Genomic DNA, 14,073 nt, shown 5'->3' on the forward strand with positions numbered 1-14,073 from the left:
AGGTTAACCAAGTTACAGTTCGTGACGTCCAGAATTTTTTGCTTTAACTGGTATTCTCATATGCTCTCTCCATGCAATTTGCACTTTACTTTATCCAATATTATTTTATTTACCTTTTTTTTCTTCTATCAAATGTTCATCTACAAAAAAAGTTGTGTTGGGTTCCATCAAATTTTGGACGTTCTACTTTCTTGCCATCTTAATGTTAGCTAACCACTACTTATTACAAAGCTTGAGCTGTGTAAAAAGAGACAAATTTATCTAGTGGTGACAACATCCAAAATGGAGACAACATCCAAAATGGAGAAGTAGCGACAAAGTACAAGTGGTAGCGAATGATTTATTATAAAGACTAACTGTTATTATATATGATGTCTGTTGATTGCATATATATCTTCAAAAATAAGATGAGTAGAAATTGAGGAAGAGTATTTATCTAATTGAATCACTAACCTTGTTAAGGCCCAATAATAAGTTCAATCTAGCCTAAAATGTAAGGACTTTCATGAATCCCTCACAATTTTTTAACATACTAAAGAAATCTAACTTAGCACTATAACACAAACAAAAGGGTCAAGTTTAACCTCCAATATTTGTCTCTTACATACGTTAACATGCCTACATTGTCAACTCATGCAACCCAAGAACTTAATCTGACATAGAAAATAAGTGCTAATAAGATAGTTGTTAAAACATCAAGTTAGCTTCTAGCTTAGTATGCACACAATGAAGATTGATTTATATAACAATTTGATCAACCTGATATAGCCAAATTCCACAAAAAATGGACAAAATTGATAAAGAACAAAATAACATCTCACAAATATCATACACAAATATTAGAGATTAAATTATTATTTTATTGATAGAAAAATATCATTACATTAAGCGACGACTCTTTATAAACTTACTCTAAACTAGTAAAACTAAAAAGAACTTTAACAAAACTTTAAATATATTAATCTTTTTGATACCAAAATAATTGTCATAGTAGAGTTTCTCCCTCTCGCAAATTATAACAATTTTTTTTCTTAGCCACCTTACTCTTCCCACCATTGTAGTGAGTGCTTCTTATCCACACTTCCCTTCTTCCTCTTCTCTTCCATTATTTTGTGTTAATGGCTTGTTTTTAAGAGTAATTGCTCAACTTTTCCCTCTCATTCTCTTAGTAAGCTTGTAGAGGTTACAAAAAAGGTAAGTAAACTTTCATCCCTTTATTCGTATTTTTTATACTTTATGCTTGTAGTGAGTGCTAAAATTTTCAATAGAATATCCTGTATGCACTAGGTAACAGACTTATTGCATGCAAATCATAGGTTTAATGCATTCTTTTGTACCAAGAAAGAAATAATTGATTAAAGCTATAATTGCAATAGTCAATTTTTCATGTATAAGTTTTAATTTTGTTTATTGATTGTTTTCCTTATGTTTTATGTGACACAATTTTTTTCCCAAGATTATTGATCTATTCAGAATGGTCTCTATACAATTTTTAGATTGGTTGAAGTTATTTGTGAGTAATTCCTTTGCATGACACATTTTTAAATTGATCTTCTTTCTTTTTACTAATAAAAAAAATATTTTTAGTGGTCTTGTAGTTTTACTAAACAATCCTAAGATCTTTGAGAGAATTTTTGGGCCCTAATATATTTTAGATATTATTGGTTGACTTGAATGCATGTTCTCTTTCTTGTGATTTTTTTCTCTTTTTATTGTTTTTAGTATTTATCTCTAAGTATTTCTCTTATGATCGAATCCATCCCCAACATTTTGTGCTCGTTAGCACATGATTAGATGCATTGTAATCATTATTTATTTGTTTTTTGATACCATTCAGATAATACAATTCTCGTAGTGGTAACCGGAATTAATTGGCTGACTTTCTAAATTATAATCCTAATTATTCCTATAAATAAATCATCCCAATGTCATGATTTTGAGCAGTGATAATTCTTTTTGTGTTTATAATAACGATCATTTTTATAGGCTTCTACTATAAAATCTAACTTGATTTTTTATGTGTCTTGAACTTGTGGGTAGCATCAATAATAAATTTTGTTATTTATAAGTTGGAGCCAAATTTTGTTGTCTGGGATTCTTTAATAAAAAAAAAGGTAGATCCGTTACCTTAGCGGCCCCCTAGTGCCGGCCCCACGGATATGGAGGGAGGTTACATGCAGGTACATAGACCATAGGCGCATGGTGGGGTAAATCCCAGGTCGTCAGTTCCTGAGAATCGACCCCTGACCATTACGCCAGAGATGCCATGTGCCCACCGTCTGCGCTATGCCCTGGGGGCGTCTAGGATTCTTTAATGATTTGAGCTATGTTGCTGTAAGAGTTTTGATTGCCCTTGTATGTGGCTTATGAATCGTTGGATTTGAATATTGGTTTGTGTGTGGCTTCTTTTGATGTTCTTGTTATATTAGGGATACATAAATTTTAATTCTGATTGTGATTCTGCTATGTTGAGGAGTTTTTTTGGTTTGCCTGAGATTGTTCATTGAATCTAGCTTTGATTTTGTAATATTGTCCTCAATCTTTGCCTTGGGTTACTTGAAGTTCATATGTTACTTGTATTTAGTTGAGGGAAATCTTTCTTGGGCAATACTTGCTAGCTCAAATCACTAATGGAGATGGAATAATGTTGGCATAGTGCTTGTTGGATTTAAGTGGGGTTTTCTTGTCCTTGTTGATAACGATGAAGTTATCATATGGACAAGTTGTTTATTGGAGTTTAGAGTTTTATTGGGAAACAACAACGAACATTTACTTTAATGATGAATTTTATATTGGGTTGAGGCGAAAAAGGGCTACCGACCAAAAGTAATGTTTGGAAGCATATGTTTTATTTCTCCTAATTTATGTAAACTTCTGATAGACTGGTTTTCTCCTTGTATTTAGTAATGTGCAGAGTTACTAGAGGAATTCATGAATTCTATGAAAAGATATGGAAAAAAGTACTAACTCAGGTCACTGACTAGATCTCCTCATCGCGGGTCTATGTTGAAACAAAGATTGGTTTTCTCCTTACCTTTTCATTGAATGAAGTGATATAACTTGTTTCCTATTTGCTATTGATTAAATTAGGTGAAGCTCTAAAGTTGTATGACACATATTTTTAAAATGATTGCATATAGGTTTGTATTGTCTAGCCATAACTACTTTTGTCCTGCTTTTTGTTGGAGTTTCAACAACATAAAATGATTGCAATAGATAACTCATTAGTCATTCTATAGATTTCTAAGTTTTGTTGCTTCATATGACATTTTATAGGGCACTTTGATAGCTCATTCATAAGGTTGTTTACTGCTAGCATGCTTAGTGGGGAGAAACCTACCCAAACATTGGTGAGTGCTAATATTATTTGTAAGGTGATTTTCATATCCAACTAATGAATTTCAATTTAATTGTATCTTTTAAGCCCCCCTGCTACGAAAAGTACTACTGCAAAGCCATGTATGAAAACAACAGATGGGGTGGGACAATTCAAGGATTTTGTTGAGATTGGAAGATATTGAGGTAATTTGTCTCAACAAAACTCCAATTCTATTTTTTTTGGAATTAAAGATCTCTTGTTTTCTTTTACATGGAATTAGATTGCAAAGTAGGAAAAAAATTAATGTAGAATAATTATTCAATAAATCTTTTGGGTATATTTGTTTGCTAATACTCTATTTCTGATTTGGTTCTTAATTTCTTTGATTGTGAAATGAGTTTAGAGAAAATTGAAGGAAGATTGGGATCATGTGTAAAGGTGGAACTGTCTCTCAAATAAAGAGCAGTGTTTCGAAGGAACTGCTAGAAAGTAATGAATCCCTCTTTCTTGTCATTATTATGTTTAGTTGTCTAGCCTACCTATATGGTGTGCTTTCATATAGGAACATAAGTGATACATCAAGGTTGTCATTCTGTGTAGCATGTTTCATTCTATTAACTCCATATAACAATTGTAAAGTAGTACAATCTACAAAATTTTCATTCTTGTAATGATCTAGAATATGTCGTAAAATCAATCATTATAACATTGATGCTAGCATGGTCAAGGATTTATTTTGATTGAGTAAGAAATTTGATTTGTTTTTATTTTAAAATTTGTATAAGCTGTTACAAGATGCTTTGTTGATGTTCAAGCTCTACAAAATCATGACATCCCAAGGTTTCCGGTGAAGGCATTTCATGGATGGTATCTGTAGTTGAAGACTTTCGAATTGCACATATAAAGCTAAAGGTGCTATTGGAATCTTTTTACCGCTTGTAATTCTCACAAAATCCTCTCTTCAAAGTAAGTGTTGGTTATAGAATTTAATTAATTTTTGCAAAGAGTTTGGGCTGTAATCTACAATCAGGAAAGCGTACTGTTAGACTTATTGGAGTCTTACATAAATTTGTAGGCTCAATTTTTTTGACTTTTCAAATAATAATTGTTATGACAATGAGAATCTTAAGTTTTTCTTTATGAGACATTAAAGGTTTCCTCCAATGTCAAGCTTACTCTTTTGAGTCCTTTGGATGCTAAGTGTGAAAAGAATGCATATGAGGTAAAATATGAATTATGCAACATTATCTTTTTGTTGGATTTATTTAATTCATCACTATGGTTACTTACTTGACAATTGTCAGGGTGTGTTGCAACAAATCCCAAGAAATTAGTGAGCGTATTGGATTCTCTTTTTCCGAATCTAGATATGATTCACTTCCTCGTGAGGATGTTAATGCAAAACACCTAATTTGTTGAAGGATCTGGGAAATTTTGACTGGAAAGTATGAGATTCAAACTCATCATCCAATCTTTTATAATTTCTAGCATTTTTGTGTTAATAAAAACTGAATTTGATTCTCTTAATGGATAAGTTCGTTTGGAATCCATTATGTTAAATCTGGATGAACTGTATTTCTGTTCATCTTTGATATGATATATTGCATTGTCATGGGTAAAAAGTGTTACTCCTATTTATTCTTCTTTCAGTTATAAGGTCTATATATGTGAAAATGCTTTTCTTTGGTCATGTCTCTTTATGATTTGCTTGGTTATAGAGTAACTCTTTTTTTTTGTAAATTTGTTTGTTCATTCTCTTATGATTATTACTTTGTAACAGATTACAAGTGACACCAGGAAACTTGTCTATCACACTTTAATCAAATTGCTCGAGGTGCCAATATTATTCTTTCTAAAGAACTTGCCTTCTCAATTTATACCCTCAAATATCTAAATAACTATTGTTATATGCATTACTATCAACTCTTTATTCTGTTCATAGAATTTACCATCTAACAAACTATTATTACTTCATTTATTTTCAATTCACTGCCTATTGTTCTTTATGCTATCTTTTTCAAGACAAACTTTTTTGAATATGATGATTTTTCTAGGCATCTTCCAACATGCTGGAGTTTTTGCTTTAAGTTGATGGATGAAGTTGAAAAGTTCTTTGGTCATTGCTTGGCATTTTTCATAAAGTTTATGGATTAGAACATTTGCAAAAAGGGTTCAATTATTTCATTGCTTTAATTCATCTATTTTTCCCTTGCAATGCCAAAGGTTCATGAATACTTTACAAAACAAAGCCCATGGGCTCATTGTAAGAGTTGTCAACTAAATTTGATCTTGATCACCTCCTTGTAGATCTCAAAGCATGAAACTTGGTAGTTTGGTTCTTCTAATTGCCTCTAAGATTTATACAATTTGGGGCTGATAATAAATATTAGACTCGACCAGAAATCCAGAAATAAAATCCAACATAAATGTGACACGTTCTCAAACAAATATTAGAATAAAAGCCAGAAATCACATAGTAAGGCATAGATATGAAAACATGACTGATGTTGATCCATTTATGACTGATTTTTAAAAAACAATTAGCAACTTTTTAACATCATGTAGATTTCCATTTTGGGAGTTTAGGTGATTTTACATCACCTATACTAGTTTTAAAAAAAAATAGTTTGCTGATGTTTTTTTTTAATGTTGATAGAGAATGGCAATTGTTAAAGTTAAGATGACATAACATAACTTGCTGACATCACATGTGATTGCAGGAATTCGTCTCACATGTTATTACTTTTTCACTAGAATTCTTTTTGTTTTTAAAACAAGTATTCTATTTATCTCTTCTTCACTTTGATAGAGTCAAGCAGGAAAATGAGCATTTCTCTTGTCTAAGTTGAACTATGATCTTCATAGAACATGATGTTAGTTATCGCTGTATTCTTTGTTTTTTGCTCTCACTTTGATTTGGTCATTTTTGTTCCACCAATCAATATACGAACTTTGTGAAAACTTCTATAGTGTTAATGGAAGTACACTCAATTGCTTCATTTTTTAATGACACTGCTCACAGAGTGTTAATACCAATTTTTTCCAGGTATTTTCTTGGGAACCAATACTATGCCATGATAATGTAGATGTGGGATGGTCTAGACTATCAGATATGGATGTTAACGAGGGAAAGCTTCTTGGATGTTCATACAATCAAAGTTGTGTTGGCATATGGGTTGTGGACCTCTCTGTGCGTGTTCTAACTCATTCTATTAGCCTTAAAAATATATTTTTGCTTCTTGAGAAAACATTAAATTGTCACTAAATCTGTAAATATAAAGTTTAATACTAGTTGATATTATGAAATGCAGTGCATTGAACCATATGCAATTGCTAGTCCTAGATTAAATGATCATTCAGGCCAAAGTCTACATCAGATGGTAATCCATCTATGCCAGCTGATAACATAAAGTCTAGTATGAGGAGGTTATCAATATTACAGAGTTTTGAAACAAATTCTAAAGAGACAAAATCATTATCAGGTAGGCTATTTGAATAGTTTATATTGCATTTTTCATTTCACGTGTTTGGAAAAGTATGAGATATGAATATTTCTCTTTTCTGTACTGCTTTATATCTAAAGCAACAGTCATTGCTCCAGCCAGGTGCCCCTCAAATAATTGGGGCATGTGCTAGCACGATAGCACCTCTGACAGCACCACCATCTGTATCTTCCTTTGTAAAAAGAAGTTTATCAAAATTTCAGTCTACATCTGACCTTCAGACTAGCAAAGCAGATATGGCACCTGTGATTGTTCCAAGAACTAGCCCGAGGATACACTTGCCCTCTGATTTTACTAAAGACTTTGGGGTTGGTAAAACAATGTCATTTGATATCCAATCAAAATTTACTGAATTTTGGAAGGTGTCAAACATCAAAGAGAATTTAGATAAAACAGATATCCATTCAGTCTGGGAGCAGTAGTAATATTGAACAAAATGAATTTCTGGGCCAGACTCCTATTTCTTCTGGCAATGCTGGAACTCAACATGTGTCAGCTGAAGCAAATAATTTGGATGGTGTTAAGAACTTGATTAAATAAAGGATCAGGTCTATCTAATTCATTCAAAGAGCCACATTTGCACTTTGATAAGGAAAATTGTAAGTCTGATACCACCTTATTTTGTTTTGTTAGATTATTCATGATTCCAACTTATCAAGATTTCTTGTTATTATTGTTGAAAGCTGTTAGTTATAGGGCATTCTAAAGCATACATCATCACTGTTCGATGTTATTTTGTATTTCTCCTTCAAATGAACTATACTTGTAGATATTAAATGCAATATTTCTTTGCAAATCATGGCATAGATAATGAAGAGAACTTCCTGAGTGAAATTTCTGCATTGATAATTTTCAATCTTGGTTGGACTAATACCAAACTTCTGAGTTGGATCTATATAAATTCTTACCCTGTCAAGTGTCACCTCCAAGAAATTAATTATTCAAGGAAGAATGTATTGAAGGTAAAAGAAGCTTGACATTCAAAGAAACTGGTATAGATAAGGTAGATTTTGTTGGACACGGGAGGAAATCCATTAAAAAATTAATCAGATTGGTGATGTCTTATTTGCACACTTGCAAGAGAGATGTCCATGTCTTCACTATTTTGGACATATTCACCGCATTTAATTCGACCTTAGCTAAAGGGCTAACTGAATCAACCATAGCCAATCTTGACTAACCATGTTCAATATTAAATTTGTTTATGAATCATTCAATATGCTTTTTCTCATTTCAGGGCACAATTTCTGTTGTCGGCTTTTTGGCGTTTTAAAAATAGTTGTTGGAACATTGGTAGAACACAGTTTCTTATTCCTTGGTGTTGGAGAGGTTTTACTCCTAATCTCAATTGGTTTATTTGGTCTATTGAATGTGTTTAACACTTTAACTTTGATTTTTTTTTCACTTGTGTATTTTCTTGTGAACATCTTAGTTTGCCATTCTGGGAGTATGAATTCCTATTTACTTATGCTTCGTCCTTGTATTTCATATTACAAATCTTGTAATGCATATAATTATATGAGAAATAGATATAGGAAGATCATGTCTATTAGGATTTTATTTATGAGGTGGGCTTCTGCTTTTTTAAAAAGAGGGTAGAAGATAATTTTTCCGATTTTGTGGTTTGGATAGAAATCTACTGTTTGCCATAATTTCGCTATGCTACTTAGTGTTAAGTGTACATGTTACATTTTATGTGACTTTAATTATTGCACTATGTAGGTACATGTTTCAAGAGTATTTTAACTAATCTCAGTTAAAATATTTGTTCTGTTTATACGAATACTTCTTTAAATCTTTTCCTTATCTTGATTATCAATACTGGCTGGTACCATAGCTCTAGAGATGTTAAAGCAGGTTTTGAACTTAGTCTTTTTATTATGTGCATGAACAACGTTTTGGATGTGATGATGATAATTTTAGATATTGGCAAATTTTGGTTGTGGATTTCTTATGGTTGTTGTAGACAAAAGGTGCTCCATTGGAAGAGACTCGCAAGAAGTTATGAATGGTCGATTCTAAGGTAAGGAAGAGAATCTTGGACCTTGGTTATACTTATTACAAGCATACAACTTTTAATTGTTTTACTTTGTTGTTCATTGTTTGCATTGTGATACCCTTTATGGGACTTAATTATGAGCTCACACAAGGATTCCCTTCAACATTTTAAGCAACCTTGGGCACATGATCATGAACCTGTCAATAATCTTGTAGATGTTATCAAGGTATTGCTGCCTCAAGTGCCATTCTGGTTTCTTGGCAGGTGGTTTCATGGGCTAAATGTTTACTATGCACTTGTATATTTTCTCTCTTACTATGTGTGACTCTTAAGCTATATCATTGTTGATGATAAGAATGCTTTCTCCAACTCAGGTTTACTCTATTAAAGTGGTTTCTCTAGTGGTCATGTTTTTATTTAGTTCTTCTACAAGTATATATTACAACACTAATACTTTATCTTATTTTTGCTATCTGAAGTTTGTACAAATTCAAGCGGACTTTCTACTAAGGAAGTAGTTGAAGCGATGGCTAATTTTAATGAGGTTAGCTTCTACACCTAGACCTCTACCAAATCCTTACCATAATGCATTTTTACAATTTAACTATATTCAGATAGTATTAGATCCAATGCACGAGTTCCCTTGCATTGATTTTGGCTCAATCCAACCCTACCTCTCAATCAGAATGTAGTGTAGAAGAGGCATATACGTGGAGTAAGGTAAGTTTTCTCTATCTTTTTGCAGCAATAGTTGCATAATTCATATTCACAATTTACTTTGGTAGTTAAGAATTTGGCTTTCATTCACATGGTCAAGCAATATTTGCTAGTGGGAGTCCATTTGATCCAATTGAATATGATGGAAAAGTTCTTGTGCCAGGACAGGTTTAAAATTTTTATTTGTTACAAACTAACCTTTGGTGTTTCACTTTCTTCTGGTCAAATAATGCATACATCTTCTCGAGATTTGGCCTTGGGCTGGTGATCTTCGGAGCAACCCGTGTGCACAATGATGACATGCTTACGTTCAGCCTGAAAGTTCACAAGTGGAATCACCATTACTATATTTCTATTTTTGTATATCAATATTTCAAACTTGTTCCATATACCATAAACCCATCGGGAACATGTTTAATCAACTTTGAAATTTACTTTTCCATATATTCCACAAAACTATGGAAAGTAGAATAATTGTGGTATCTTTTGTTGGACAACAAAAGCTTTAACTCCTAATGACGTAGGACAACTTGGACAAAGGAATGGTCTACCCACCATTCCCCAACATTAGGAAGATATTTGCTCATATTGCTGCGAATGTTGCAGCAAAAGCATATGAACTTAGTGAGTTTCTTCTTTGTCTCTTTATTCAGAATGCATAGTCTATCTTAAACTGTGCTAAACTATCTATTGTCCTTTAAGGATTGGTGAGTCGGTACCCACATCCCAAGGACTTCATGAAGTACGCGGAGAGCTTCATGTACAACTTTGTTTATCACCCGTATAGATGATTGGACAAGAGGGCTTTGCGCATATTAACAGTAAGTCAAGTGTTTAATCAATACATTTTCTAATTATTTGACCAATCCCCTTTACAATGTTAACTTGGAGTTAGACTTGTGTTTTTCTTTTTATTTTCTTTTTCTTTTTCAGAATCTATTTATGATGGTAAGGTCTTTTGAGTGCTTCCTTCTGTTTGAAGACTTGATGTTGGTACTTCTGTGTCAAGGGAGACTTAAGTGTTTTTTTATAATATTTTTTATAATTTTTTTGACCCACAATTCACCTTTGGTGTTGTTTTCATTCTTAAGCTTCCAACATGGTTCATCCTTTCAAATACACTGAGAATAGAACATCAGAACAAACGTATACATGCAGTAGAAAAATCAAACCTTCCATGAACACAAACAATATAGCCATGCTTTCAACTAAATCACAATTCAAGGATCAAGAGAAGGCTAAGAAGCTGTAGAGCATTGTTGCCATAGTGATTTTGGCCGGCCATAACTTGGAGCCCAAGCTTGGTGTGGCCGGCCATATAAAATAAAGGGGATTTTGTTTTTCAAATCTTTTCTTATGTGGAAGTCATGGTTTTAAAAGAGAGTTTAAAATTTAAATCTTTTCCTTTTTTTTTTTGGGAAGGTAAATGTATTATACTACTAAAACTAGAATCATACAAAGTACAAAGTACATCACTTGATGTCTACAAAGCGCCAGACATGGATCTGGACTTTGTGAAACATCCTCTCAACACAAGGTACAATGCCCTCAAAACGTGATCGGTTGCGTGCCCTCCCATATAAGATAAATCATCGAAGATACAGCAAGATACCGGGCCTTGACTTGCCGGCCTTTACCTTCATAATGCCGATGAAACACATCAAGTAATTTGATCATGCTAGTGATAATCAAATTTGATATCCATCCATCTCACAACCCTATCAAGAAGAGACTTTGCAACTGCACATTCAAAGAAAATGTGACCATTGGACTCTTCATGGTGTTGACATAATGCACACATCTTGTTTGGCACGTATGACAAAGTGTCTGTTGTCCTTAACTTTCCATGGGCAAGCAACCAAGCTGTGAATCGATGTTTGGGCATTAAATTTGGCTTCCAAATCACTGAAAATCAGGGAACTTTGGGCATTTTCGGCCTAAAGAAGTCATAGGCCAAAGTTGTCCCGTTTTCCCCTTCCACAAACCATTCTGTGAGCTTCATCTTTGCTGCTCCAATTGAGGTGGTGCGCTGTAGAAGAACATCTCTAATCTGAAGTAAACATTTGATGAGAGGAGAATCTGAATGCTTACCCCAATGCCAAAAATCCACATAACGGAGATAGTGATGATGAATCCATTTGACCCAAAGAGAGTCCCTCCCGCTTTGTATGTTCCATAAAGTTCTACATAAGAGAGCCATATTCCATGCTCGCAAGTCACGAAGTCCATAACCTCCTTCCTCTTTTGGTAGACATATAGTTGACCAAGAGATAGGAGGGTGCTTTGTAGACCATACAAAAGATCGAGAAATCCCATAGATCTTATCTATCACTCCACTAGGAATAGGAAGAATGGATAACCAAAAACATTCAACACCTTGGAACACCGATCTTACTAATTCTATCCGGCCGGCATGTGATAGGGTGTGCTTCGGCCAAGAGATTACCTTCTTCGTGAGTGCCTCAAGAAGAGACCCATAATTTGCAATGCGCAACTTCGCCGTGGCTCCCTAAACCCTAAACCCTAAACCCTAAATCTTTTCTTTTATAGCTTTTTATAAAGAATTAAGAGAAAAAAGTTTGATATCTTTCCTTATTTGTAGTTAAAAGGAAGATTTTAATTTTTGATAATACTTTCTTTTTTTGTAACCTTGTTCATGATTTAAAAGAGAGTTTTAAAAATTATAAATCTTTTCTTTTATAGCTTTCTACAAAAGATTAAAAGAAAGATTTGATGTCTTTCCTTATTTGTAGATTTAAAAGGAAGATTTTAATTTTGGAGAAAACTTTCCTTTTTATAATCATCCAAATGTTTTAATAGAGAGATTTTAATTTATAAAAGTTTCCTTTTATAACCAACCATGAAGGGAAATTTAAAAGAGAAATTTTATTTTTAAAATTTCCGGAAACAAATAAGGAAGTTTTAATTTTGTGTTTAAAACTTTCCTTATTTGTGGTGCTAGAGGTGGCCGACCATGATAAAGGATTAAAGGAAATTTTAATTAAATTTTCCTTTCATTGGCAAAGAGAATAAGAAAGTTTTTATTAAAACTTTCCTTATTTGCCAAGACCAAGGAATATAAAAGAGAGGGTAGAGGTGCCTTACCTCACAACAACACATCCTCTATTCCTCTCCTCTCTTTCTTGGTGTGGCCCCGACCCTATACTCTCCTTTTCGCTTCTTTTTTAGTGGCCGGTGCATCCCTCTCTTGGAGTTCTTGTGGTGGCCGGTTCTTGCTAGGAGAAGAAGGAGAGAAAGGAGGCTTTGTTCTAGCATCCCTTGGAGCTTGAAGGTTGGTGGCCGAAACTTGCAAGAAGGAAGGTGTCTTGGTGGTTCTCATCTCGGTAGATCGTTTTGCCCACACAACGTCCGAGATAAGAAGAGAAATACGATAGAAGATCAAGAGGTTGTTGCTTACAAATAAGGGTATAACTAGTAATTCTTTTCCGCATCATACTAGTTTTCTTTGTATGAATTTTGAAATACCAAACACAAGAGGCTAGTGATTATAGGTTGTATGCATTTACTTAGGTGAGAAAACAATCACAAAAAATTATGTATGTGCTTGATATATTTTCTTCCATGATAAGATTTTAAACCATATGATGTATTTATTTGCAAATTGTGGTTGTCAATCATAGAATTGATGGATAAAGCACTCGATGTGTATATCAAATATGAATGCTTCATCAATAATAACTTTAAGAACCCAGTCTCTCTTAACTCTATGCTAATAAATTTGGCCATTATGTTGAATCCATGCCCTTGACTAATGCCTATGGGTACAAGATTATCAAATCATTGTGTGTACTCACTTCAACTCATGACATCAACCTTGTAAATCTATCATGTATGTTGCCTCTTTTGTCCTTTTATTTTCTTCCACTTTGTAGCCTTTGCTTTATTATATTTTTTTGTTGATATTTTAACAATGTGAAGACTTTAGAGAATATTTTGATTTAGAGTTCTAAAAATTATTCTAAGTTGCTCGAGATTGAAAGCTGAAATGTCAAGGTTCTACTTTAGAAGGTTGGTTGATTTTGTTTTTTTCCCTCTAATTTATTTAAAATGCTATAATTTGTATGTTTCCACGAATTGTTAATCCTGATTTCTTTTTTGAAGTTTTGAAGGTTGGACTACAATATATGTGTTCATTTCTGAATGATTTGAGAATGGTGCTCGTGTTTCTTGAAACTAAAGAAGGTACAATTTGTTCTTTCTAATTAGAAGTTGTTATGGATAAGCTTCTTCTTTCTTCTTTTGGTTCTTTTAAGGTTTGAAGGTTGGATTTTGGTGTCCATTCTCTCCCTTTTGGATGTTTTAAGAATGTTTCTCCCTTTTCTTTTAGAGCTAAGGTATGCCTGTTTATCCCTCACTTGAAGATGTTGTCGATATATTTGTATGCTCTCTCCACTGCCACCACACCCAAAGAAATTGTTTCTTTATCTTCTATCTAGTTAACTTTATCCTTGGTTGATAATTCCTTCTTGAATGATCCCATTCTCCATTTCATCATTCTTTTAAGGTTGAAAGGT

The 14,073-nt window shown here is 33.3% G+C and overlaps 1 long non-coding RNA gene across 2 annotated transcripts; it reads left to right on the forward strand.

Moving 5' to 3' along the window:
• The first annotated feature begins 3,284 nt into the window (after positions 1-3,284).
• On the forward strand, positions 3,285-9,190 carry LOC122037215. Of its 2 annotated transcripts, XR_006127577.1 has the most exons (10): positions 3,285-3,350; positions 3,425-3,522; positions 3,723-3,808; positions 4,105-4,541; positions 4,624-4,764; positions 5,100-5,153; positions 6,366-6,509; positions 6,631-6,801; positions 6,903-7,421; positions 8,060-9,190. It is a non-coding gene; the product is annotated as an uncharacterized LOC122037215 (long non-coding RNA). The 2 variants fall into 2 exon arrangements; XR_006127576.1 differs by lacking the exon at positions 8,060-9,190 and having other exon boundaries at positions 6,903-7,790.
• The last annotated feature ends 4,883 nt before the right edge of the window (positions 9,191-14,073 follow it).

Source organism: Zingiber officinale, unplaced genomic scaffold, assembly GCF_018446385.1.
Source record: "Zingiber officinale cultivar Zhangliang unplaced genomic scaffold, Zo_v1.1 ctg246, whole genome shotgun sequence".
NCBI classification, from domain to species: domain Eukaryota; kingdom Viridiplantae; phylum Streptophyta; class Magnoliopsida; order Zingiberales; family Zingiberaceae; genus Zingiber; species Zingiber officinale.